The sequence below is a fragment of the Carassius carassius genome, chromosome 14 (genome assembly GCF_963082965.1).
Source record: "Carassius carassius chromosome 14, fCarCar2.1, whole genome shotgun sequence".
NCBI classification, from domain to species: Eukaryota; Metazoa; Chordata; class Actinopteri; order Cypriniformes; family Cyprinidae; genus Carassius; species Carassius carassius.
In genome coordinates this window covers 14,002,225-14,029,125 of record NC_081768.1, presented here as the reverse complement: position 1 = coordinate 14,029,125, position 26,901 = coordinate 14,002,225, and the positions used below count along the sequence as shown (strand labels likewise).

Here is a 26,901-nt window from a genome sequence, read left to right as displayed (position 1 = left end):
GTGCTCTGAATGGAAAATGGAGGTTTGCCGAGTTATAACAAAGTGATGGGGTCTGATGCTTAATTAAAGCACAATTTAACAAATTCTAGAAGAATTTCTGCTGGCTAAGGAAGATCCAGTGAACAGCATGAAAACAAAACAGACCAAAATCTTTTTTTTTTTTCTTAATATGCAGCCAGACTCACAAATGTGTCACACAGGGCCTATATGTTGTCAAGGTTAGCATGTACTGTAAGAAAATAGCCAGTTGTGCACGGACTGCCTAGCTGTCTAAGAAATGAGAGTGAGACCCAGAGCAGGAAACAGTTCCTGACCCAGGTTTCACCCTGCACGCACATAGTCCCATGACACTGACCGTCACTGCAGTTAAAGGGTCTGGCTGTGTTTGTGTTTTAAATCACCCACCTCAGCCACATACAGGATGCAGATGTGCATGGTGGCCGCTGTGTCCCTCAGGTCTTCCAAAACACAACCAACACCACTAGAGCTTCTGTACTGAACAGAGAAACAGTGAAAGGGTTGTGTCAAAACAGTTGAAGCATAAAGACTGCGGTCTAAATACAGTGTAGTTACTGTATATATTAATGTATACTGGATACACTCTGTTGTCTGTCAGAGATGGATTGTACCTGTGATAATGGCTCATTTGATGACAAACATGTTGGGAGCTGTCCAAATGCTTGTGTCCACTGCCCTGTGTGTTCCAAGTACCCCAGCTTGGTCATATGGACATTTATGAAGAAGAAATGTGGACAAACACCTGTGATCTAGACAAACGGAGTTACAGTATTACAGACAGGACTTCCTGTACTGCGACATTTCCATTTCCAAGTACACTAAACTGTTTAAATACTTTAAAAATAAATTCAAGTGACAGGACAGACATTTATAATGTTTATAAAGATTTCTATTTCAAATAAATGCTGTTCTTGTGAACTTTCTGTTGATCAAAGTATCATGGTTTTCACAACAATAATAAACAGCATGGCTTTTTTTTTTTTTATGGATAATAACACATCAGCCTATTAAAAGGTTTTCTGAGGGGTCATGTGACACTGATGACTGGAGTAATGGCTGCAGTAAATCCAGCGTTCCAATCAAAGGAATAAATTGTATCTTAAAATATATTAAAATGGCCCAAAAAATTATTATTTTTTACAATATTTCTTTATATTAATGTTTTTTTTTATTGCATTTTGTTTTACAGTATAAAATGAAAGCAACATTGTTAAGCACATTCATCAATGTCAAGGGAAATAGTAAGGAAATAGTTTCAATTTCTTTTTTTTCTTAAATACAGAAGAATGAGAGTTTTTAAACTTTTGAGAATAATAATAACAATAAAAGAATCTTTATTGAAGTGCATTACAGTTATGGAAAAACCAAGACATCATTCAATGTATCATAATAACTTTGCTTACTATATTTTGCAAATGCATTCACATCAGAGATGTGCATGTGATGCCTTTAAGGAGGCAGTTCACCAGGAACAAAGAGTACATCTATTCACTTGTACTAAACCACAGTCCAACACCACATAATAATAATAAACAATAGAATCACCTGTAAACCAGAGGCTTCACACTCTACAAAAGTACACCATTGCAATACTGACACAGAAAAATGACATTCCACCTTCAGAAGAACAAATTCAATGCAGTCAGCAGAGCTTCAGGACAATACACTAGCCTCGAAATTACAAAGCACGACGAAGACACAATACACTCAGGCAGAAAGCAAAAGTACAGAGAACCACTGCTGGTATTACTGTAAGCATATTGTAAAAAGTTTCTACTTTTTATTATAATATATACAGCAGCATACAAAGTTTTTAAAGTTATGAGATTTAAAAAAAGAATGTTGAGGAATGTTTTAGACTATGAATCAGTATCAAATTATTATATTTTTTAATAGACTGAGAATATTAATAATAATAATAAAACCTCTTTAATTCAGTTCGAGTTTTATTTATTTACTTTTTGTCTAGACACTGGCAACATAATATATTATCACACTCTAGGACTAAAAGGTCCCCTATATACTGTTCACAGCATTCAAAGTTTCCTTGAATTTTTAATTTTGTGATTAACTGGATAAGAACTACTGTTAAGTATATAAAATATATATATATTTTTTTTTTTCTGATTTATACCTGGTAAAGTATTGTTGTCATTGGCATAACTAGAAATCAAAATCATAAAATGTATAAAAATGCCCATGGAATTATTCTACTTTGTTAATTTAAATGTCTAGTAATCATGTCTAGACATACGTTTTATTGTTTTTTAGTTGGTTCAGCTTATTTTTAATGCTTGCTTTGTCTTAGCCCCCATTAAAGTTGCTGATGCCCCCTAATGGACCCTGGCCCCCTACTTGAGAACCGCAAATTTAGGGTGTCTGTTTTTAATGAATCTATATATTTAAGTGAAAAGTCATAACACAATAATATACCATCTACTCCACTTTCCTGCTGCACTACAAATCTATAGCCTTGAAATGTGTGTTCTTTGAATTCAGTCACAAGGTCAGTCTGTAACTTTACTAATAAAGACAGCTAGATTGTGGATATTCTACTAAACTCAAAATTAGATGTACATTGAATAGAATATTTCAAAATTAATCCACTGTTAGAGAACAGATTATACCAAACAAAACAGATGAAATAACTAAAGGGGCCTTTTTTTCTGAACCCTGGTTAATTTGCGTGTTTTGTATGAATGAACCTATTAAGTTGTAGTAGGTCAAGAAACACCTGATCAAATATGCTATATTGACTAAAAAAATACTAGAAATCAACAACAATATTAACAACACCAGATAACCACTGAAGCTTAACCTACCCCCTTTTCATCATGAGAAATAGCTTTTGTCCAAAAACATTTATGTTTAATTCCAAGTCATACTGTATGCTGTATACAAAACAGAAAGCAAAGCAAAGTGACATTTGGTGAGCCAGAGCTGGTGGCTGCCTTGAGCAGCGGCACACAGAATGTCGCTGCAAAGAGCTGAACGCTGAATCACACGGCCGTGCCCTCTTTCTGCCTCCCTCTATTTCACGTTTCTTTCCTTTTCTTTCTCCTCCTTTCAGCTCTGGCCTTCACTAGCCCACAGAAAAGCTAAGTCCTCAAAGGCTTAGTTCAAACAGACTGAGCTGTGGAGGTCTTAACTGCGGAAGACTTCCCTCTGAGGGGCCGGATTCCAAAAGGCTGATTTTTGAGAGGAATTCTTTTCTGCAGAGAACAAGAAGTTGTCTCTAGGCTGGTAAGTTCCAGGTGTTCAGGCCAGAAAGAGGTGTTAGAAATCTGGACAGGAGACAGATGGAGTTTTTAACGGCGGCGGGGTCAGGAGAGGTCAACATCATGGACACACCGAGGCTCTTCCACCAAGGGGATGATCCACACGACCGCACGTCCCAAGAGGCTGCTGACAGTAAAGGCTACTGCTGAATTTATGGTTCTCCTCAATCATCTCACTGCCAAGACTAACAGATTTAACCAGTTGACTTTGGCCAACTCAGCTTGAGATTCATGGCTTTTTATCCAGGGTACGGCTGAGAGCAGAAGATGCTCTCCCTGCCACGCTGACTTGGAGAAGTCCGTGTCTGGAGAAATGAGCAAATAAATCAAAACCACTCATTTCCCTCCAGAAACTCTGCAAAAGTCACAATATTCCACAAACAGGATGATTGCATGCCTAATGGAAAATCTGACCATTAAGTATGAAATGAGATGAATAACAATGGCGCACAACATCTCTGCGTGTAGCTGAATCAGGACGCGTGGTGCAATCGTTACCCCACTGAGACCATCACACACCCAAACATCTCTCAGCACCAATGATGTTTCATCAAAATGATGAAGAGGAACATTTGCTGACTCAACATCCTCACAGGCCTGGCTGCAATTTATTGGAAGCGATGAACTTTGTCAAATACAAGTACAGCCATACAGTAACATGAAAGTTTGTGTTTATGAATACTCAGGTTTGACTTTCAAATTGTCACAAGTTTACAGGAGTGAATCAAAATCTGTAGACTAAAGAAAGACTAAAGGCTTTTAAGGCTTTCTAAGGCTAAAGAAAACAAATAAATATGATTCGTAACACTTTAGCATCTCATTGAATTACAGTACAATACTGTTTTAGGTCAAAAGTTATAATAAGTTTCTTATGCACACCAAGGCTGTATTTTTTTAACCAAAATACGGTAAAAAACAGTAATATTGTGAAATGTCATTTCAATTTTATTAAACTGTTTTTTAGAGTAATTTATCATTCTAGAAAACTGCTGAGATTATACTTATATGCATTCTATTTTGGAGCTCAAGAAACATTTCTTATTAATACCAGTATAGAGAACAGTTAGTGCTGCTTTCAGTTTTTGTGGAAAACATGATACACTTCTTTCAGGATTCTCTGATGAATAGAAAGCTTAGAAGAACAGCATTAATTTGAAGCAGATTTCTGTGTAAAAGTGTATAAAAACGTGGATAAAAAATAGGTCACACTTTTATGTAAAATCCTGAAAATTTAAAGGAATCTTTATAGTTACCGGATCTGATTTTCAACATTTGAGAACATTGAGTACATATTTAGCACTCTAAAACAGAACACGTGTGTTCTGCCCACATGCTTTGTCATTCAGCCATCTAGATGTTCATCAACCTATGCTTTAATTAACAATGAAAGACATCAGGTAAGGGTCAAAGATTAGATCAAATGAATATGTGAAATATTCTTAAAGAAAGAAGATAAATATTGGGTAAACTTCTCAGCGGACATCTTCCAGATGGTATTTTTGCATACATACATGTGCTGTGGAGTTTTTGCAATTAGAAGTGCTAATTACCTGGTGACCTGTGTGTTTTGAGTACAGCATTACAAATGAATGCCACGAAAATGTCAGCCTTTGACTTTCAAAAAATAAGTTTTGCTTAGATTACAATAATTAATCAAACTTGGAAGACGATTATTCCCAGACAAAGAGGTTCAAAGATCTCTCACCCTCTCGTTCTTTCAGTCTAACATGCTTTCACATTCACTGCTTTTACACATCTTACACATTGTGCTGGTGGAACTGAACTGGTATGGGGTGTGATCTTTCTTTTATTTTTTATTTATTTATTTATTTTTATAATGTAGGGTTACATTTAAAGAGAGCTTACAGCCTCAAATGTGTTCAAACAAAAATCATCATGCAGTACTTTTAAAGACATATACCGTATTTTCCGGACTATAAGTCACACTTTTTTCATAGTTTGGCTGGTCCTGCGACTTATAGTCAGGTGCGACTTATTTATCAAAATTAATTTGACATGAAACGAGAGAAATGAACCAAGAGAAAACATTACCATCTACAGCCGCGAGAGGGCGCTCTATTCTGCACAGTCAGGTGCGACTTATAGTCCGCAAAATACGGTAAATGGAGGACTGTAAATTTAAATGATTGCATCTCATAAAACATTTAAGAATGTTATTTCTCATCCCTTTTCTTAAAAAAAAAGATGATAAACAAATGAAAATCAACATTGTGGATGGCTGGAGAGTGAGTCAATTTTTTTACGTTTTTTCATAAATGAAAATATTGAAGCTAAACTGTCATTCTACACCAAGACCCTTAGAAGAAAGTCCTACAAGGCATATGGCTAAATGCCATCATATAGCTATATAGACCATCATATAGCATATGTGACCCTGGACCACAAAACTTAAGTGTCAATTTTTCGAAATTGAGATTTATACATCATCTGAAAGCCGAGTAAATAAACTTTCCACTGATGTATGATTTATTAGGATCAGACAATATTTGGCAGATGAAAATCTTAAATCTGAGGGTGCCAAAAAAATCAAAATACTGAGAAAATCGCCTTTAAAGTTGTCCAAATGAAGTTTTTAGCAAAGCATATTACTAATCAAAAATTACGTTTTGATATACTTATGGTAGAAAATTTACAAAATGTCTTCATGGAATCTTTACTTAATAACCTAATGATTTTTGTCATTAAAAAAAAAAAAAATTGATCATTTTGACCCATGCAATGTTTTTTTGGCTATTGCTAAAAATATACCCCAGTGAAATAAGACTGCTTTTGTGGTCCAGGGTCACATATAGACTACTTTTAACTGTTTAGAGACATGACATTCTGTAAATGACGATGTAAACCTGAAATTTCCTGTCAAGTCCAACCTGACCGCTCCGATACATCATTACTGTAAGCTTATCATATGTATGTAATGTACTCACTCAATAATTTTTTTTTTTAAAAATGTAAAAAAAAAAAGAACAAAAATCTCATATAGTGCACCTTTCAACACATTCTCTTCAATGATCCTCATGAAATTTTGAATACATAAACATGTTTGCTGTCCTTGTGCCGGCAATATTGCTGGACCGAAGATGGCCTCTTTCTCTCTCTTCGCATCAGTCCCCCCTCTGCGCCCTGCCCCCTTTTCATGCAGAATAACATGCATATGCAAATGAACCGTAAGCCCCTGCCTTCACCATTCCACCATTCTTTCAGATGCACCTCAATAGCCTGCACATCCTAAACCGAAGGTATTCATAACGGACGACCAACGCGAAAGTGGCCAGAACCTAATTTCATTTATTACGTATTCCTTTCCACGTCTCTTTTCCCTCTGGCTCATTCCGTGCAGCTAGCCAGTGGTCTGGGCGCAGTCTTAATACGCTCGATCCATTGTGGACCAGCTTTGTTGTCCTCCACAGTCGCTATCATCTGTTCTCGGAGCAGACAATGGGCAGCGTTGACGCTGGACACGGCGGTCATGTTCTATTTGCCGATGTGCATTATCTCCCAATCCCGTCCTTTTGCTGCCCATGCGAGTGTCCCTCGCTCTGAATAGAGTCTAAAGCCATTATTGGAGGGAGAAGGGGGGGAATAAAAAAATGTGGTGGGTGAAAGTGGGCATGGACTGTTATATAGGCTACATTTGGGCTTGGCCACATGCATACTAATAACATCATTACAGAGCGGCTCTTCTGGAGAGCATGTTTACTTTGTTATGGTTTCCATCACCTTCCTCTCCACCGCCAAATCGCTAATGCCCACCTCTTTCTCTCCCCCTCCATTTCACCTTTTTTTTCCTGAATGTAAATAGCATGCAGGGCTAATTTTCTTATATTTTGCCAAAAAAATTAAGTTACATAGTTCCAGTAATTCTCTCTCCAGCGGGTGCACACTGTGTGGGTGGTGCTCCGCACAGCGAGCACTTCTTTTCCATGGCATTGAACTTGACCCTGAATGACCTTTTTATAATGAGTGAATTGAAAACATCTCCCTTTGGAATGCAGCTTGTAGACACTGGCTAGGGCTGTTTTTTTCTTCCTCGACACCCCCTACCACACATCTCTGCTTTTGATGAATTAAAGGGGCAGTATCGTCATTCTCCTCACCTGCACAGTAACGCATGGCTCTCAAAGAATGGGAGGTCAATAACACTGCCTTTATAAAGCAGAGTCCACTAAAGAGAGAAGGAGAAAAGAGGAGAAAAAAGCTGCTGCTTTCTCCTTCAGGCGCCGAGGCAGCAAAAGAAACCAATACATGTGCTTTTATTTACAGCATTAATACAAGCTTACGAGAGTGAGGGGTTTGTGCAGGCTGAGCCGTGGCTCAATTCCCCACCATAACACTAAACACTTGAAAGTGGCCGGCGCTATGGTACAACATTACAAACATCTACAGATCCGCAGAAGTGTGATCCCTGAGAACCCGAGTTCAAGTGACTAAGGAGCTCTATGCACTTCTCAGCGGCACCTTGGGACAAATCAATGTTTGACGCAAAGCTCAGCTTAGCAAAGCCTCTGTTAACTGGCTGGTAATGGCAATATTATATTGTACCTGCAGCACTGCTATCTACAGGGGTTAATGATATCACTGAACTGAATTAGCTTTGCATGTCAATAAGGACTAGGCCGTATGAAGATATATAGTGTGCAATGGTAGGAATGTGTCACTTGGTAGATATTTCATTTAACTCAAAGCAGTAAGTTAGATTTTTTAAATTATTATTATTATTTATTTATTTAGATTTTTTTTTTGTTAGTCTTCAAATTTGATTGTCTGAATGATGTTCAAAGAGTGTGGATATAAACTGAGTCCTTTACTTAGTTGATTTGTCCAAAAATATTGATTTATTAAGGAGTGATACAAATGACTACCTTTATTAATGAATCATTGATTCGTCATTCACAGTGTAACATCCGCGTTTAAAGTGTAACAACAATGAAGCAAGGACCAAATCCAGTGACTCTGTAGGTCAACAATGACAACTTAAAGAGTATGTCTGGATTATAATTAGAAGGAAGTTCTTCAGCAAACATAGTACTTGGTATACGATTTCAGATGCAGTGACTATCTATGAGTGAATCATTGATTCATTCACTCAACCAAATTGAATCATTCAAAAACACTGATTTTCTGAGGGAAGAAACAAGATTCTTTAACGGAATCAATAAGTTGTTCAGTCAACCAAATCAATTAATTCAACACTAATTCACAGTAAAACAAATCACAACTCTAGTGACTGTTGACATAGCAAAAATAGTCTAATTAAGTCTAAAATAGTTTCCCAGTACTAACTTTTTTGTTTTTTTTAACTGTTGTTACAAGCCATATGATGCTTTTGTTCTGAATTTTTTTTTAATTTTGGACAGCACTGATAGTCAGATAGCAGCGGTCCAGTATTTTGTGTATGTGTGTGTGTGTGTGTGTGCATGTTGCTCTGAAGTAGATAGGTGCATTTGATCTTAATGGTGATATATTCTCCGTCAGCGCTGTCACGATCCATCACTTAGCACAGACCTGCCGCAGCTGCCCAGTTGAGGTGTGGCTTATTACACCACCCCAAAGCTCATGAATAATAAACAGGGTTGAAGAGCCATCTAAGCTAAGACCCTGAGAAGCAATATCCCCGTGGCAACGTCACCTCACTCCTGGCCCTGCCACAGTAGTCCCTCTCTCTTCCCCCTCCCTCCCACCATGGGACTCCATGTTTATGCATGATGCCTGTTTCATATGTATCGGCCACATCATTTCTGCTGTTGTCCCGGGAACTGATGACACGCTCTGCATTAGGAGTGATGACCTGCACACAAGGGCCCGACACTTGCTCCACTTTACAGCCATTGTCAAAACACTGCTGCATTATGCACACAAACACACACACACGCTCAGATAATATACAAGGTGTTGTTGTTTTTCATACATCTTCGTGAATGGCGATTTTGTATGTGTGTGCGTGTCTATTTGCTGTTTGCTTACACTTTGCCTGCTTGTGTCTTATTATCAAGATAGGGAGTGAGACAAAAGGAAAGATGCTCTCTGACAATCATCTGCTCATAATTAAAGCTGCCTTATTATACCTCACATCTCGCTTTGGTGTCAGTGCGAGAGGAGAGTTGATCCAACCATTTTCAATTTTCAAAGTTTTTCTTTGAAACTCTGTTCCCGATCTGAATGGAAGAAAAAGAATACATAATGTATATTATGGACACATAAAAAACAGCACTTTATTAATATTTAATCTGAGGATGCGAATGTCTCAGTATTTCCATATCAAAACTGATATTACGTTTTGTTTAGGTCTGGGCTCATTTTTTTTACATTTCAGCTGTTCTCATGCTCCTTTGGTTTACGCACTGTATTTGGCTGTAATGCAGATCCTTTTGCATGCATTGATAAACCTGGCTTAATTTTTGCATGTGCTTTATGATTTTATGGTACAGCTCTTGTTTCTGCAATACATTAAACTAATGGAATCTGAAATCCAAGAAAAAGATATCCTTGAAGAAACAAAAACACAAAAAAGCTATAAAAATAAATACTTGTGGGGTCTGTAAAACATAAAAAGAAGTTGCTTATGCTCACCAAGTCAGATTTTTTAATAATAATTATTATTATTATTAAAAATACAGTATAAGACAGTAATATTGTTTACATTTTTTTTTTCTCCCAGAACAGGCACTTTGTGGAATATTCCTCAAACTAAGCCATTAAAACTAAAATAAAAATAAATAAATACAGCTGAATATTACAGTTGGACAAAAATATTGGCTATATATTTCATTCAATAAACTAATTAACAAAATACATTTCTTTTTTTTTTTGGCCAGTCAGAATTATTTATAACCAGGAAATTTCTCAATTTACTTGACAATGGCAGAAACAACTTCAAGGTTGTCTAATACATAATTTTATACCCACAACATTTGTTGGGGAGGAAATGTGTCCCTTCAAAGATCATGTAACACTGGCGCCACTGCTAATGCTATACATTTTCACCCACTGCCATTTATTCATCAAATTACAGACACTACTAGGTTGAAAATGTTTTTTTTTTTTTTTTTTTTTTTTTTTTTCAGAAATATGTGAGACCAGAATTGATTACATCTGTCTCCAATTACTTCACTATTCACCTAAATTTGGACAGGTGGGAAAGTGTTCTGCTCGTGTATTCAAGCGGACAACAGCTCCCTCACACAGACGCTCATTTTTTATCCTAATCTCTCTCTGTTTTCGCTTTGATCTTCCTTTCTTTCCTCCTCCATCTCTCTATTGCTAATGTCTGCCCATTGACTCACTCAATTCCTCGTTTTCTGTTTCTTCTGATGTCCTTCCGTTTGCTCTTGTTTCGTACCTTGCTCCTTCAAACAGTTTTGTCCTTAAGCATTCCTTCACTACCTTCCCCCATTCGAGATCACTGCTCCCCCCCGTCTGAGCCTGCGCTGGCCCTCTGCCCGTACACACATTTGTGTCTGCCTTTTGAGTGTTTTCAGAGGCCCATTAAACAGCGTCTTGGCAGGGCCCAACACACTCACCTCACCCCTAAGACCCACAGAATGAAGGAAGGTTATCAGATTCCCTTATCCATGCCAGACACACACACACATTCACAGAAACCCAAGATTGGAGGTAGCTTGCACATAGAAGCTCTTTGCTTCCTTCTCCTAACATTAGGGCATGAAATCAAACTGGATTTCCCCAGCAGCTACTGGGACTATGAAGTGGGCTTGAAGCCAGCACGTCTGGTCACTGGCCGCTCTCAGTACCCTCAAGCTGTAAAGGTGGGGTTGGACTTGGGTGTAGGGGTGCACCTCATAAATCTGGGTATGCTACAACTGTGCCTTCTGCTGGCCAATGGGAGAAACTCAAGTGTGCAGGACGGAGGCTCCTGCGAGTGTAACTTAACACATGCTATTGAGTGCTAAAGACCACACTTCAAAACTGTAAAATATTTATTTTGCTTTTTGTCAGTGACAACATTGGATTGCACAGTGTATTTGAAAGGTAGAGAAATTACACAAGAGTATGCAAACAACATCGATGGCTTTCACTAAGGATAATATAAATGTGTTCAGCAGAAACACGAGGCATGACCTCTTGTGATAGGGTCAGTGACTAACTTTAACCGAGAACACACTGTAGTGATCATACAAGCAATAGCCAACACCACAACAGAGAAAAATCTTCATTACAATCACACTTAAACAAACCAGTGGAAGCAAGTTGTCATGGAAATTGTCTAGAGTCATTGCTAATTTAGGATTTAACGGGTGCCAGTGAAAGAATGTTTCTAATTACCATAACAAGGAGGCTGATGGGTAAATATAGATTCTCGGTACAGCAGTGGTGGCTGTTTGATGCCACTATACAGAGATGTGTCAGAGTCAATCATCGTATCTTCTTGCACCTGCAAAAATGGAGCATGAACTGAGAGAAAGACATGTGAGAGGACAGGAGTGGAGAAGAGCAGAAAGTAACAAAAGTAGGCTAGAGGAAAAGAACAGAAAAGCGAAGAAAAAAAATAGAAAAGTAACTGTGAGGAGCAGAGATGAAGCAAAATGAGGGAAGGGAAAGGAAAGGGAAGAGAAGTTGAGAGGAAAATAATGCTGAAAGGAGATGAGACCAAGTGAGATGAGAGAAGAGGAAACAAAACAGAAAAAGGGAAGCCATGGGAGATGAGACCAAGTAAGATGAGATGAGCAAAAGAAAAACGGAAAGGAAAGGTACAAAACAAAACCAGAAGAAATTAGGGCTGCTCCGATCACGACTGGCCGATCGTTATGCACATCTCGTCAGTAAAGCTGGTTCTCTAATCAGCGGTAAATTCCATCAGGTGTGTGATTTCACATAGAGCAGCTGTTACTACACAGAGCCGTTGTTAACTGAGAAGCTGCGCAAATCCACGTTCATTTTCAGCGTTTATTTGCGCATCTTCTCAGTTAAGTACGGCTCTGTGTAGTAACAGCTGCTCTATGTGAAATCATACACCTGATGGAATTTACCGCTGATTAGAGAACCGGCTTTACTGATGAGATGCGCATTAATGATCGGCAGATCGTGATCGGAGCAGCCCTAGAAGAAATTAAAGGAGATGAGACAAAGTGAGACAAGATAAGAGAAAGGGTAAATGAAAAGGAAAGTAGAAAACGTAAGCAAAAGAAATGTTAAGGGATGAGACAGAAAAATTGAGAGGAAACAAAAAAAAAAGGAAAAGGAAAAAGGAGATGAGGCAAGACTAAAGGCAACAAAAAATGGAAAGGTGATGAGATGAAGTGAGACAAGATGAGAGGAAAGGAAACGGAAAAGAAGAGGAAATGGAAAAAAACACTAAAGAGGAAAAAGGCAAAGCAAGGAAAGGAAAGGAGATGAGTTGAGACAAGACAAAAGAAAAGAAAAGAACAAAAAAAATGTAAAGGAAAGAAAGGAAAGGAAACAAGATGACAACAAAAGAAGAGGAGACAGAGTGCAAAGAAAGAAGCGGTGAGAGAGTGCAAAAAAGAAGACAGATGTAAGAGAGAGAGAGAGAGAGAGAGAGAGAGAGCAACAAGCGGGTGGAGAAGTGGATATTTTGACTTGTGAGTTTGATGACTACCTCCCTCCGCCACCTGTGAAGGACTCTGCATCATCAAAGCACATTAGACACATTAGGCCCATGCTTACTTATGAGCAAGATAAAAAGCTGTGGGGCCTCTGCCTTCTCAAGCTGTGAGAGGAATGGCTTTGCAATTTGACTGCAAAATAATAAAAAAAAGAACAGCATTTTGATCTTAATGAATATAAAATGGCTGCCATTAAAAGTAAAACAGATTATTTGGGGCTTTTCAGGGTGTGCGGCTCTCTGACAGTCTTGGAGGACCACTATGATCTTTCATTAAAACCTCACAGCGGGGTCCCCTTCGCGGCCGACCGGGGCCTCAGCCCTCAAAGAGATTGGCTGCATTTAAAAGTCATTTTCATAAATCTACACAGATTTCAGAAATTCAGTAATGAAAGCCATGAGAGAGAGGCCGGCAGCTCGGTGGCTGGGATTCACCACTTTCATTGAGCCGATGGTCACACTGGTTATAGAGAGAGAGAGAGAGAGAGAGAGAGAGAGAGAGAGAGAGAGAAGGGACCAAACCCATCCGTATCACCCCCATGGCAGCACGCCACATGAGCCTCTGCCTGATCTATGCTTGTTAATGACTAGCATGTGCTAATTACTGTCAGTAGCCAGGCTCTGGCTCACAGGGCTACATATCCCCGACTTAGGCTACCTGCCCAATCAAGGGCCTGGACACCGCACACTTTTAATTGCATTAAACTTTGTCTAGTGATTTGCTTCTCTGGGAGAGAGAAGGAAGGACTGACAGCTGGCCAGTTCCGCTAATGGACCTTCAAAAAATCAAGTGGGGACAGATGTTATTGGTCTTGTTTTTATTCATCTGTGTGATCTTGACATGGTACCAAGACACTCTAAAGCATCTTGCACATCTTCTGGGATGAACACTGCCAAAACACGACCATTGTATATTAGCTGTCACCTAATGTTGAAGAAGAGGAGTTAAACTCACTTTATTAAAGGTGCATTAAAGTCACTTTTTTTTTTTTACTTTGCTTGAGCACCTGCCCCTTTGCCCTTTGGTGCCAAAGTGCCCTTTTGTCAAAGCAAAATTTCCTTAAAATGTTTTTTTTTTGTCATAACATACCCTTTTGTGAATGCCTGCCCATGCCCAATCTAAATATTAGTAAAATTTCTGAATAATAATTTAGCCGTAAATAAAATGACCCACATGATGACCTTTCACATGATGACCTTTCACCTGACGACGACGACATCATCCGACCGGGACGATTCGTCACGCCGCACGCGCATTTTTTAATTGCCAGAGGATATTTTCAACAAGCTGGTAAGAGGTGTTTCATTCTCAGCGAAGTGATTTTGATGTTTATTTACTTATTATTATTTTACAAGAACGATGTGTTGTGAGAACATGCAGATATGTTGTTTATCTTGCTGTGTGTAGCCTGTAGTGAAGAAGTAACTTAGCGTGCTGTTTGAGGGAGAAAAGTTTCACAGGCATCGAGGGCAGAGGCTTCATGCCCATTCAAAGTAAGGGAGCACGTGCCCCCTCAGATTTCTGAGCCAAGTGGATTTTAAATGCAGCTTCCAAACCGAGTAATATTTTTTATATATTTTATACAATCACAGCGGTGTGATTAGATAGTTCAGATAAATCTGTGTTCGCTGGCTGGCGCTGAGCCAGAGACAGACGCGTTCGTACAACGATTCATGATAACATGCATCACAATATATTGATGTATTGATATTTTGAACAAGGCTATTTAAAGTCTTGTTCCATGTGCCCCTTTTATACTTTGAGCACCTGCCCCTCCAAAGGTCTCTGCACGGCCCTGGTCCAGGGTCACATATTCCTCAAATGAATATGTCCAGTAAAATTGAGATTACTTTGATAATGCAAGGTAATGTGATCCAGCTAGTCATGTGATCTTAATGTGATCACATGACCTTGCATTATCTCAACCCCATTTGGCAGAGCTGTTCACCTTATTTTTAAACATGAAAGTAAGCCATTTCCTGTGAATGTGTGTGCGATTCATTAGCCACTCTGAGTAAATAGTTAAAATAACTGATATAGAAAGCATTGCACATTCGAGTTAAAAATTAGGTGGATTATTTTTTCAAAAACAAAGTGAATTATTAGTATTAATTATAATTAATAGTATTATTAATATATTGTTATTTTAAACATGGCTTAATACTACAAAACTTGAAACTCTTACAATTACAGCCTGCCAGCACAAAGCATGAAAATATCATAACTGAATAATACTAAAACTAAATTTGAAAAAAAAGCTACACTGAAAATTCAGAAAAAATACAACTAATAATAGCAAAAGTGAAAGTGAAAACTAAAGAAATCTAAACTAACTTAAAAAGACAAATTGAAAACAGACAGACAGACAGACAGACAGACAGACAGACAGACAGATAGATAGATAGATAGATAGATAGATAGATAGATAGATAGATAGATAGATAGATAGATAGATAGATAGATAGATAGATAGATAGATAGATAGATAGATAGATAGATAGATAGATAAAACCATTTTTGACTATTGATATGGCTGGAATTTTAAATACTTCTGACAGTACCTTACATTTCTGTAGAGGTACAACTTAAAAAAAAAAAGAATTATGAATTAATAAAAACTAGTGAACCTTTAAGTTTTCACCTTAAGTGATAAGCACCTCTAAAAGTTCTGATCTCTTCATTGCAGGCCACTGTGAAGCTTTGAAACTTAGGCAAAAATCATCTGCTGTAAAGGCTGTCTGCAAGGAGCAAAACTGGAAGTTTTCAGCAAAAACTTCAGCAAAGTTCTTGTTGCCCAGCTTGCTGCTCAGGGCTTAGCTTCTATCTTCTGTATCACTGTAATATGCATGAGGACCGGACAGTGAGTTACACATCCATTAATGTATGCACTGATTCGTGGCCTTCTGGGTCAGTCTTAAACCCTTTCATGCAAAAATCACTCTCTACACGCTTTCATCTTCTGTTTGCAACAACTTAGATCTTTCTCTTGGACATCTCTGATATATCTCTACAAACAGAAAACATAAGTAGCATGTCATATCTGTAGGCAAACAAACGAGTAAATACATGAATTATAAATTGAGAAATAAATGAGGACGGTACACGGGTATCTGAATGCCTCCGCGGAGTGATGTACAAACAGCGCAGGGGCGACACACAGAATGATTGGCTCTGGCTGCAATCCCCTGCTAAGAGAGAGCTTAGGGAAGGACACACACACACACACCCTGAGACAGACACTTCAACATCATGGTCTGAGATCCAAAGGGAAATTAGTGGGCACTTAGCTCCACACATGTCGAGTGTTTCAGCTGGGATCCAGGCCATAAGATCCAAGCAGCAGCACATGAAAGAGACTCAACTGCCCTCCAGCCTCCAGCCCTCCTCCGCTACATTGCAAATACCTCAAAGAGAGATGTTTGCTTCCACACACAGACGTTTCTCATGTCTGAGCTTGTACGAGTATGTGGTCGCGCTTGCTTCCGCAGCAAACAGCTAAGGGACACTGCGGCTGACAAAAATATTACCATTATCCTTCTAATCATCTCCAATGACTCTTCATTCACTGTACTGTCTGTGCTGTGAGCTCATCTACACTTTCTATGTTCACTGTAAATACCCAATTTTCTTGTTTATATGAATATCTAAATATACCCAAGGTGTTAATACCATGTCAAACTCACTGAAATTCATATGTTGTGACACACAACTAGTGGCTTAATGAGAACTCCCACGCTCCCTGAATCATTCGACACTACTCCAAAACATCTCTGTGATTGATGCAGCCAAGTATAATGCCATTTCAGGTCTCATTGAAGTTTATAGCATACTGTTCACTAAAAATGAAACATTACTACATTTTATAAGCTGCTGCAATTTAGGTGGCTGAAATATCAGCTGTCAGAGGGCGACAAATTCCACCTACTCTATGAATGTCAGCTCAGCTTTACCATACTCATATGCATTACTTTTTACCGCATTTATAATGCTAGTCGAGGTTTTTTTATATCAAAACAGTTGTATTTTAGGCCATGTTTACACAAGTGCGTTTTCGTTTTAAAACGGCGTTTTAAAATGAGTGCGATCCTCATCTACACTGGCGTTTTCACTGCGTTTCAGAAACGATCTCTGTCCACACTACATAACCGAAAACGCATGTCACGTGACCATTGATGCATATACAAATGCCCTATTATTTAGATGGCAGACACTTCTACATGCTACCTATACATATCTATGGGTAAAACAATGAGCATGATGTTATTGTTTACACGGTGGTCAAGGATACGCAGAACGAATGTGGGCAGCCATGCCATCATTTTAAAAAGTCTCAGTTTTGGTCAGTTTACACTAAAACACAACCCCAGAGTTTTCAAACCAAAATGGGGTCTGCAGCATTTTGTAAACAACAGGCATAACCATAGCAAAAGTTATGCATTTTAAAAAGAAAATGCACAAGTGTAAACATAGCCTTAGGGTGTGTCTCAATCAGCTCCCTTGTTCAGTAGTCAGGGCACTGATCAGGGAGTCGGGTATTTTAAGGAATATTCACTCACTGAAAAATCCCACAATGCACTGCAAAAATTAGGGAGCATCGACGCTCACTATGCTCCCTTACCGGAAATAACATCACATTTTTCAAGCATGAAACATAAACCACATGTGCCGAGTCAATAGATATAATGACATGCGATAGAAGATTTGAAATGACAAACCGTTTTTTTTTTGTTTGTTTTGTTTTTTACATAATTCATATATTTCAACATAAACACACATCACTATACAGGTAATGAACACATTTATATAACATGGCTGAAACAACTTGGCTGAAACTGTTGTAAGAATGTGTAACAGAATGACATGTTTAAAGAGAATAAAAAATAAAATAAGCGGGGACGTTCTACTATGTTGTCCTTTGATGCTGTAGTACATAATCATGTCACTGGAACTCGACTGATCACTGTCAAGATGTGCAGTGAGTCAGGGAACTCACCAGTGACCGAATTCGTGTACACGATCTACTGATTTATGAGCTCGGAAGCTGATTGAGACGCACCCTTGGTGTTTACTCTCTCATTATATAATTAAAGAAGCTGTACTACTGTGCCTTTACGACGCTAACGTAAATATCCTCTCTTGATTCAATAATCTGTCTTTTTTAGCATAGTTTACTGTGTTGCTTTTTTAAGCAATGGAGGTTGATTTATTGAATACTAAATATGTGTTTGTGTGTAAATCATAATATGCGCACAGTTGGCATTACAAACATTTCACAGATTTCAGAGCACCCTGATTAGTTTCTAAAAATCCTTAGGTTAGACTTTGCATTCAACTATAGAGTGTTATCTGAATTCCTCATATATTTAAAAATGCATTTTTTATTTAAGAATTCAGTTTATACCGTGAAATTTACTGCAAAGACAACATAAAAAGGGATTTTTCTTGATGTTGTTTAAGTCCCCTTTTTTCATGATTTCTTACATTATTCTTAGAAATGTTCTTAAACACCTCAAAACAACAAGGAAAATCCTATTTTACATGATTTGCCTGGTTGTTTCCATAAATAGTTAGCAAATAGTTAGTCTGGTCTTTGCAGAGCAAATTATTATTATTTTTTTCAAAATTAAAACAAGAAAATCACATATGAAATGTCCAACTGTTTTGTTGTTGTTGTTGTTGTTGTTTTTACTTAGGTTAGTCTTTGAAATTAAATCTAGAGTACAACCAGAACTTTTTTTGTTTTGTTTTTGTTTAAATGAAAAAAAAAAAAACATGGAAAATCTCATTTTCTGTGATATGTCCGATTCCACATAGCCACCACTCGTCACGCAAAGAAAATAAAAGCCAGGACTGGATGTTTCAGGTCTGCCACAGGGTGCCAACGTGCAGCACAGAGCGTTCTAGGCCACTCGGCAGACCTCCGTGCTGTTTAGCGCCCACCACCCTGTTGTAATTCTGTGTTTATCAACTCTTTATTATGGGCGCATCATCATTTACAATGGTACCATCTGCTCATTACCTTTCCTGAGTATGGGGCAAATTGCTTTCACAGGGAGTTAACCAGGAGAAGTAAAATTGTCAGAAATAGAGAGAAAATCAAGAAACCTGCTCCAGTATATTTGCAAAAGGCTGTTACCCACACAAGAGATTCAGAAACACGTTTATTTTTTAAGGGGATAAAATAATTAGCCGGCTCTGGTTGTGCGAAGAGATACAACGAGAATTGGTAAATTAGAGCGAGAGGCCTCTGTCGAAATCAAATAAATTCGAAGCGTTTTATGGGTACCTGCAGCTGTGTAGCAAAAACAAATATCGCATATGACCACATGACTCTAATTTATCTGGTTCTCTCCTAAATTAACAGCCCAGGCCAGGCAATGGGAAAAACAGTAGGAAGCAGAAAATAGGAGAATTCCTATCTCCTCTCTCGCATTTAGTCCATTAACTCTTCTAACCACAACGGATGAGGAGAGGCACTCGCTTACAAAAAGCACCCATCAGGGAAAAACACAAACGCCTAACACCTAAACCTTTACTCATTGTGGAGAATTAGACCGCCTTTCTCGTTGCCCGGTGAATATTGATACTGCGGGTGGCACCGTCTTCTCCCAAATTCATGGCAGAAGAGGGAAAGGGAGGGAGACCATCTGTTTCATTTTGCCTTTACAGTGATGTATGGAGAAGCACATTTATGAATTCATCCAAATTAAACCTTTAAAAAAATCTGATAAAGATAGCGAGTGAACAATCTTATAGAAGAGGCACAACCATTTGACATTCTGGTTCGTAATGTCACATGGCCTGTTACTTACATTGGTACAAAATATCTGGATTTCTAATCAAAATGAGGTAATCCAATCCAATAATTCAGCAAATAGTCTCCAAACTCTTTGTAAATGAGATCCAAGGAAAGGCAGACACAAAAAAAGTACTGTGTAGCAGAAATTCCAATGTGACTGATGGATTGTGACAATACTGTATCAATGACGGAGACCAGCCCTGCTCTTTTCCATCTGATTTATGTAACAGGTCACGCTGGCGCCTGTGTGTGATAGATTCGAGACTGTTGGGACGAGTTGTTAGACTTTTGGACATTCTCCAATGTGAAGGCTGACATTATTCATGATATTTTGGAAGGAACAGAGGCTAAAAGATCTTTGACATTCAAAGATTGTGACCCTGCAGCTACGTGAAAATGTGTGTAGGCACATTGGAGGCAGATGCCATCAGATGAATTAGTGGTCACCAGCACACAGCGCTATCAGAGCTCACACAATGTCAGGGTTGCAGGGCGGCCCTGTCCCAACACACATACACACAAATACACATCAGTCTTGCTCTGACATAGCATACTAGTTGTGATGGCTGAGCAGCATAAGGACATCTCTATAAGAAAACTGAATATTTGTTGTTCTATCATGAAGGAGACTTTGTTTTTAAACTGAGTTAAAAAATAAAAATAAATAAAAATAAAAATATTCCTCTGGACACCAAAGCTACTTGAATAGAAATCTGATAACAGAAACAGTGAGATTAAGAAAAATCAGTTTTGAGTTGTGAAAAGGTTAAACCTGGTTTAAATGAATGTAAACAGCGACTGATAATGGGAGTCTTGCATGCAATGTCGACATAAAATGAAAACTCACCCCATCTATTTTTGTAAATGCATGAGTCTAATCTTATTGTAAATGATTCAAGCATTTTCATAATTTTTAATCAAAATGTCATAACTTTAGCTTTCTTTGAAACAACAGACTGTTCTCGGATGATGTATCCCAGACTTTGGCAAATATTTAGTTATTACGCATCTGCCATTTTTGAATTTAACTCCAGGGTTTCCCATACTTTGATTTATTTGTGGTGGTCTGCCCCAATATTAACACTGACCGCCACAAATAGATTTTCCAAAATGCTTTGACTTCGTTGAATACACATGAGCAAGTTTCAAAATCAAAATGCAGCACGGTGTTTTTATATAAATGTCTTTTTAGAAGGAAACCGATTATCTTCAGAAAAGTTTTGATGTCAATTTAGTTTCATCTTTCCTATAATGTCTGATAAAGTAGTGTTCATTAGAGCAGCTCTGCTTTGATTGCTGCCGTTACCGGTGAAACCGCTATTTCTGTGCTCCTAAAGTGGCTCCTGCTGGCAGAGAGTCAATTTGCACTTTCAATCAGCCTGTCTGCTGTTTTATATTTACATTATATACATTTCCGCCAGGGGAAGTGCTGCCACACATAGAGTACAAGTCTGTGGCAAACACAGAATCCCACATCCCAAAAGCCAGTCAACAATGATGGATAGAACGGAGTGACCGCATTACAAATTTTCTGATTTAGTTTTTAATTAATTTTCATTTTAGTGCATCATTTTTTTGTTGTTGATGCATTTTAGATAATCTTGCAATTCTGACATTTTTCTTGCAATTGTGCGTTTATATCTCGTAATTCTGACTTTTTTTTTTATCTCATTTAGGTGTTTATAAGAAACTGAAAAAAGCACAAATGTCAGGGCATGACAAAACTTCTCCAAGCCCCAAAAATACCCTTAGACCTCAGAGGGTTAAGCTCTTGCCATGAAGGTTGTGCCATTTACATGCCGGAATATGCAAGCGCAAATACAGAACACATCTCCAGAAAGGAAACTGAGCTGCTTGTGCGCGAGCAAATAGGTGACTATCCATTATGACATGTAGGCATTTTTATATTTATGTAGCCTACACAATAATATTCTTTTACATTGCAACCCTTTAATTTTTAATATTTGGCATGTTTGTGTTCTGCTGTGTATCCCTGTGTGTGTAATAAGAAGCGTGTACGAGCGTTGTGGACCCGCCTATACTAATGTTCTCTTTAAATTACAAAGAAAAAACATTGCACCAGACTTTAGACTAGGTTTGAGTTGGTCTATGGTGCAGTCTATTTTCAGTTCCTCAATATAGCAACATACCAACAATGCACCTGAACACACATCTTTTTTTGATCAGCAAGCCCATGAGCACACAAATGGGTGCAAATGCATTTGCTACTTAAACAACGCAGTGCACGACGGGAAAATGAGAACTGTGTCAGGCTGAAACAAGCAAAAACACTTGCGTTGCGCTTTGTGCCGCATTGCTTAGGGTATATTATAGGGCCCATAAAGTCTATGTCTGAGGGGAAAAAAGACTGAAGTACTCAGAATTGCAAGCTTATATCTCATAATTCTGACTTAACTCACAATTGCGCGTTATAAAGTTTTAAGAAATTAAGTCTCAATTGAGAGATGTACTGTAAACTCACAAAAGTCATGATTATATCTCGTGACTGTTACTTTTTAAATCGCAAATTTGAGTTCATATCCCACAATTCTGAGAAAAAAAGTCAGAATTTTGAGAGGTAAACTTGCAAAATACAAGAAAAAAGTAATATTTTGTGAGATAAAGTCGCAGTTTTGTATTTTTCATTCATTGGCAGAAGCAGGCTTCCATACACTTAAGCTGCTTTGATTGTGAAAAAGTACGATAATAATTCTTAATTATTGTTTTCACTATACCCAATGTAGTTAAAACCAGAACCAAACATACATAACTCAATGTAGAGGTATCACATTAACCCTCTGTGAGAACCCTTGTCACACAAATTCACAAATAACCTGCACAAAAATAAACATCAGAGCTAATGCAAACAAACTCAAAATCAATCTCTTTTTTTATCACACTCTCCAGCACAAACATATCCTCACATTATTACAGTCTCATGATAGGATTTCAAATGAGAATATGAAAACAAATGGAAACGAGGGGCTACAAAACAGAAAATATACAAGCGAAGAACCACCTTTGTGTGCATTACATCCACATCGCAATATTCTCGTATCTAATGAGATTGATTTACAACCCTTCCTCAAAGCCAGTGCAGCCACTGCACAGATTTATGTAGCGAGGGTCAGATCTCACCTAGCACTAGCCATATGCACGTCTCATTTCCATATGCTGTATTAGGGTGGTGTCAGACACTATGCAGAGACTGAGGTCTTATTAGGCACAGGGGTCCCTGCCACAGTACAAATCAACACCGCCGGGACTTCTGCTCATTCTCTGTCACTGACTCCATTCGACCATCTCCATATGCGTGAATTCCACACGCTTTATCGGCGACTGGTGAGCCCCTCTCGGCCATCGGCCCTTTGCTGTGCAAATCCCCCCAGTGATGGAAGTGGGAGGCCATAGTGTCTGGGGAAAGGAAGACACAAAATAGGGAATGGGGGGGTGGGGATGTGATGTTGGGTTGGATGTGCCATGAAGTTGGCAGCGTGTGATTGCGACAGCTTTGATTCCCAAGAAGAGAGTAAATAAACAAGATCCCCTGTGGATCCTGCAGAGACTGGGAGCGGCAGTACAATATGGAAGTGGGAAAAGAGTAAATGAGGAAGAGGAGGACACAGATGAAGACACGAAAGATACAAAAAAGTGTAAGCGTAAGGTGTGACACTGAATGCACTGACAAAATGCACAAATAACTGATGTAGGTAATGGAAATATGTAACAGAAGTTTGGCATGTTGGTTTCCAACCAACATATTTTCTCCTCCAAGTAGAAATAGAATTCCTGAATGTACTGAATGTAATTTTTAACTTTGTTAACTTTGTATGCATTTGTTGTTTAAGAAATTCATACTTTTATTAAAAAAACACCAAAGTAGTATCACGTGACACTGAAGACCGGAATAACGGTTGCTGAAAATTCAGCTCTTCCATAACAGAAATGAAATAAATGTAAAAATAAATTAAAATAGAAATCAGTCATTTTAAATTGTAAAAATATTTCTGATTTTACTTTATTTTTGATCAAATAAATGCAGCCTTGGGGAGCATAAGAGACTATTAAAAAGATTTTAAAAAATCTTACTGACCCCAAATGTATAAAATGTGTTTGATTGTTTATTTATTTATAGTTTTACCTTTTACATTTCTGCTGTTTCATTAATTGCAGGATTTATTGGGACAACTTACATCATATAGTTTGGCAACATGCCCCAAACATAGGTCAACTTTTGTTAATAATAAAATGTTTATTAAGCTTGGGTTATTTGAGTATATGTTCAAAAGACTATTTGAAGTAGCTACAATATGCCAGAAAACAAAATTTCGGGCATTTACAGAAACTGACCTTCTTTAACATAGAATTTAACATCATAACCGGATATGAATACTACAGTGGATGAAAAATTATGCACAAGCAATCAGAAATGCAACAAAACAAGCCAAAATATTGCAAAGATCATGACAGTATACACAACAACAAATAAACAAACAGGCAGTGAAAAATAAACACCATACCCAGCCCAATATCAACATTCATGCAATATGTATAGTTGTCTCGGAAATATCTGGGAAACAAACTTCAGGCTTTGTTCTGTGATGGACTAGGAGCTGTAATAATTTGATCAGACTGTCCATACGTCAGTGCTGTGATGACTCGGGCCACTGTAGCCATCTGCTTTGTGTAACCGGCTGAAGAAAGCAAGAGTGAGAGAGAAAAAAGTGAGAGAGAGAAATCAAAAGTAAAAGAAAGGATGGAGAAAATGAGGATTAATGCCGTGGCCTGGAGCTCTGAGCCGTCGGAGTCAGAGAGTTTTATTGCGATACTGGCATTCCTACATAAATTCACATTCCAGATATAAGCTCCATCCAGCACAACCACACTCAGTCAGAAATAAAGGAATGAGACATCAAATACAGAGTTCTACTCTACAGTGGCATGTTTTTATTTAATCTAATTTTTGTTTCAGTTTTGTTTTGATGTCAATGCAGTTTCTGTTTAAAGGCCTTAGGAACACAGTTTAAATTCTAAATCCTACACACATCAACAAAAAAATAGTACTATTATATTTTAATATGTTTAAATTAACATAATTATGTCAAAGTCTCAAAGTTGCTGAATAAATGTAGAGAAATAAGTGGCTTACACACCTGACATCATATTTCATAATATTGTTTTTAGTTGTGTGACACACACACTATTTAAGGGATGCATCTTTCATTAATACACAGTATGTATGGATGAGCAAGACACAAAAGACGAGTCATTTGTTCAAAGGAACATTCATCTGTGTTCAGCCAACTGTCCTTAACCTTTAAGCACAATGGAAATACCAAAATCTCTAACATAACAGAAACATATACATTCTAACACAATAGAATATAAAACACTAACAAGCCTTTCCCTTCCTACAAAAACATAAATAACTCGTCCAATCCAGTCCTATGCACAGTATGCTGAGAAATCCAATGCTTAGTTTTAGTCGATGCAACAAAACTTAAGAATGTAGACCCAACACAAAACGAATGTTCCATCCACTTTTAATATTTAAATGAAGAAAGAAAGAAAGAAAGAAAGAAAGAAAGAAAGAAGGAAAGAAAGAAAGAAAGAAAGAAAGAAAGAAAGAAAATACTCTTGCCTAAAAGCCCTCATATCCACGAGCATGGAAGAAAAAGTGCTTTGGCATCTTAAATCTTCTGCAAATTGACCCAGATTAAATCAAATTTAAATGCAGCAGCTAATCAGAAATTGGCACTCTCAGATGCAACCAAAATAGGATGTCAATCTCTGCATTTGCATCATAAAGGGACACTGTGGAATGTGAAGAGGGAGAAATCGCTGGTGTTAGATCTAAACAGAGCTGAGTGGACAAGAGAAAATAAACCCTGGATGAACGCCTGGGATATTTAGAACAGGAGGTAAGAATTATGTCTGGTCAGTTAAATGCTGATGTTGAACCAGTACGGTTCACCTGAAACCTCAACTGAGGTGGTACTGAAAAAAGTAGCAGGTACCAGGTACTGTAGCCAGTGGAAAACCCCCCAAAAGTGGTAGTAACCTTGATATCATGATCAGTATGATATCATATACAGTAACTCAGAAGACAGTTTTACAACCGTAGAATGGACTTCAAAGAGGTTGATATAACATTTTTTTTTTTAGATATTCTATCTAAATGTTCTCTCTCTCTCTTCGCTTAATGGTGCTTGACTTTTGTCCAAAGCTTGAGGAAAGTGGCTCTGTTATTTCTGAAGAGGCTGATACACAGACACGTCACAAATCCTCTTAGCCTCAACTGCAAACGGCTTTTGGGTGGCAGCTTAAAGGAGCCATTGTGGCTCCTGGTTTTGAAACGTCCTACAATGCCTTTCGGCCAGGCTAATGTAAATAAAAACCAGTCCTGAACATGAGCACAGGAAGATGGAGAGATTCTGTCTGAGTATGAGAGTGAGAGAGAGAATAAAAGCCCAGGTCTAATTAGTCTAAGACAGACTAATAACATGAGAGGTAAAGAGTGAGCGATGAGGATGAATGAATGAATGAATGAATGAATTACAAGAACTGCAAGAGACAGAGAAGGAAGATGCATAGAGAAAAATACATATTTAAGGCAAATGCATTTTTATGACCTTGAAGGTTACTTGTGGGAAGGGGACATTACTTGAAGAGTTGTTTCAAAAGAAAGTGCACATAGTCATTCCACGAGGCTGTTAAATAAAAAAAAAATAATTACTTTTTACAAAATCATGGAGTAAATAAATGTTAGATAATGTTATGTTAAATAATAATAAATAGCTTTATAATAATAATATTGATCATCATAAATGAATAATAACAATGACCATAAATCATCATCATTATTATTAATAATAATAATAGTAATAAACAAATTAACAATAAACATAAATCAATAATAATAATAAAAATATTACTACTACTACTAATAATTGCTTTTATATTAAACATTTATTTATATATTTATTTATTTTCCCAACAATTCAGCCTTTTAGTAAAATTTTCTTTTCTAAAATCTCTGAACAGTTTCATCATGACCAAACCATTTTTGACAAAGTAGGATATTCCAAACAGCCACACACGATAATGTAACACCCTACGGTTCTCCCTTAAAGTGCTCTGCCTTTGGTGTGAGTAGTGTATAGCGATACTCACTTCTGCACAGAATTCGCCCACATTGTCACCA

General features: G+C 37.8%; 1 long non-coding RNA gene across 2 annotated transcripts in view; it reads right to left on the bottom strand.

The window, feature by feature from the left end:
* Nucleotides 1-405: 405 nt before the first annotated feature.
* LOC132156555 (uncharacterized) overlaps nt 406-26,901 on the bottom strand; it is a 161,372-nt gene continuing 134,876 nt past the window's right edge. The window contains exons 4-5 of one of the 2 annotated variants that reach the window (XR_009437462.1): nt 630-767; nt 406-495 (exon numbers count right to left, since the gene is read on the bottom strand). This is a non-coding gene — a long non-coding RNA (uncharacterized LOC132156555). The remainder of the gene's footprint in view (nt 496-629; nt 768-26,901) is intronic. The other variant, XR_009437463.1, reaches the window with a different exon arrangement.